Source organism: Sapajus apella, unplaced genomic scaffold (genome assembly GCF_009761245.1).
Source record: "Sapajus apella isolate SASKATOON/1434 unplaced genomic scaffold, GSC_monkey_1.0 scaffold62, whole genome shotgun sequence".
Classification (NCBI taxonomy): domain Eukaryota; kingdom Metazoa; phylum Chordata; class Mammalia; order Primates; family Cebidae; genus Sapajus; species Sapajus apella.
In genome coordinates, this window is record NW_022437002.1 from 11,685,267 (window position 1) to 11,687,686 (window position 2,420).

The 2,420-nt window shown below is 44.0% G+C and overlaps 1 pseudogene; it reads right to left on the bottom strand.

The window, feature by feature from the left end:
- Positions 1 to 614: 614 nt before the first annotated feature.
- LOC116529333 lies at positions 615 to 1,553 on the bottom strand (annotated as a pseudogene).
- Positions 1,554 to 2,420: the final 867 nt, after the last annotated feature.

Sequence of the window (2,420 nt, forward strand, 5' to 3'; positions counted from 1 at the left end):
CCCCTTCATGTGCATGCAACCGATGCAGCCACACAGGGCCCCACTTAATTTAATGCTCTGCTAGTGCCATTTTGAAATTCTTTATAATTTTTTAACAAGGGGCCCCACATTTTTATTTTGCACTGGGTCCCTGGAGTTAGAGAATTTTTTTCTATTCTCAGTCCAACCTGTGATAACTTTCTTGCTGATTAAGTTCCTTGAGTGGTTTTCTACAGAGGTCTCCCCTCTTTACAATTATGTTGGGGATTTATGTTTAAATTTTTTCCTGATTTAGTAAGGACTTGTTTATTTTGAGGGAAAAAAGGTCCCAAACATCAGGCTGTTCACAAGAATAACCCACAGTATCAACTTCAGAAAACAAATCTTAAGACTATAACACTATTTTTCTAGAGGATGCACATGACATGCCAACTCTCATTCACAAAAATACATTGTTACATTTGTGTTGAACTGCCCCACACAGCACACGAACGTTGGTGTGTAACACACATACTTCTAACTCAAAGCTGCTTTCAGGAGCTACTCAACTAAGTAAGATTGCCTTTGCAGTTAGGGAAGCAACTATTGAACTTTTGTATGAATGAAAAGAACTGTACTCCCTGCATAACAAGAGATTATTTTAGAGACAGTTGATAAAAACCATACATCCTTTTTATCGTTAAGTCATAAAGAGGTATCAAAATTAAAAGCAAAATCTACAGGGTAAGACTTAACAAAACTACTAGAAGCGTCAAAGGAAGTGAAAATGGGACTAGGCGCAGGAAAATATGAATTAATGAACATGGGAAGGACAAGGATGGGGAGAACAGTGAGCATGTGCTGAAGATACTAGAGGAGAGGATCTGGCGGAAAATTTTATCTTAGACAAGCGCCTAGGTAAGGAAATAATGGAATAAGGTTTCTAAACCCCACCATGAGCTTAAGAGTCATCCTTGCCATTGGCACTGTCCCTGTCATCCTCTCCTTCCTCTGCCTCTTTTTCATCATCCTTGATCAACTCCAGCTGGTCATCTACCCAATCTTCATTATCATCATCATCTAGTAGGTCCCCCTCCACAGCAGTCATCTGCACCCCGCTCAGACTCCATCTTCACATTAGTCTCATCTTTCTTCACGGAGCTGCTGCTCTGCTCCTCCTCTGACTTACCATTCTTCATCTCTACTGTTTGTTTGCTCTGTTCCTTTTCAGTTTTTTCCAGGTTTTCCAGGAGATAATCCACTTTTTGTTTTATCTGGGTCAACTCCTTCTTAACAGCCTGAAGGTCATCTCCTTTCAACTTTCCAAACTTGGAAGATCCCCACTGTCCACTCTTAGAATTGAAGCCACTCTTGCCCCTTTGTGAGGTGTTGCCTGATACACACTGATGTTTCTAGGGCAGTACAGCCCGAGCAATAGGAGGAGGAGGAGGTAGTACACGTGCTGGGTAACTGTACATCCTATCATCATAACCCCATTGAAAGTCATAGTCCAAGTCAAAAGAGGAGCCGTACATCTCTGCTGCAGACCGTTTCACACCTGCTTTTCCTCAGTTCACTTTTGGCTCTGCAGCCAGGTTAATATCTCAGACCTGGCCAGCAATCGTTCTGCCTCCTCTCCTGCCACAGCAGCTTGGCCATTTCTCTCATTAACACATTGAATGAAGGCAAAACCTTTATGAACAGAGCAGCTCACAGTTTTGTCATACATTGAAAAGATTGCCTCCACATCAGATTTCTTGGCCACAAGAGTGTTGAGATTCCCAGTGAACACACGGAAGTTCGTAGTGCGAGGATCTGTCTTGTTGGTAACGTTACTGCCCGTTGTGTTTGAGGATAAGGTTTCTCACAAAGTCAAAAATGTAGCTGAAGATCAAAAAAAATCTCACAGGAGCAGGGAGGGAGAAGAGATTTGATTCTGAGTCTCCCACTCCCAGATTCTACGTGGAGAAACTGACTGCTGCTCAAGGTCAGCAATGAGGCCACAACCACCCAGTCTTTGTCTCTTCACAAAACAATTTTTTTTCTTTTTTGAGACAGAAGCTGGGTGCGGTGGCTCACACCTGTAATCCCAGCACTTTGGGAGGCTGAGGTGGGCAGATCATGAGGTCAGCGTTTCAAGACTAGCCTGACAAACATGGCGAAACCCCGTCTCTACTTAAAAATACAAAAATTAGCCAGGCGTAGTGGCATGTACCTGTAATCCCAGCTACTTGGGAGGCTGAGGCAGGTGAATTGCTTGAACCTGGGAGGTGGAGGTTGCGGTGAGCTGAGATTGTACCATTGCACTCCAGCCTGGGCGACAGAGTCTCGCTCTGTCACCCAGGCTGGAGTGCAGTGACGCAACCTCAGCTCACTTCAAACTCCACCTCCTGGGTTCAAGTGATCTTCCTGCCTCAGCTTCCCGAGTAGCTGGGAATATAGGCAGACACCAACTAATTTTT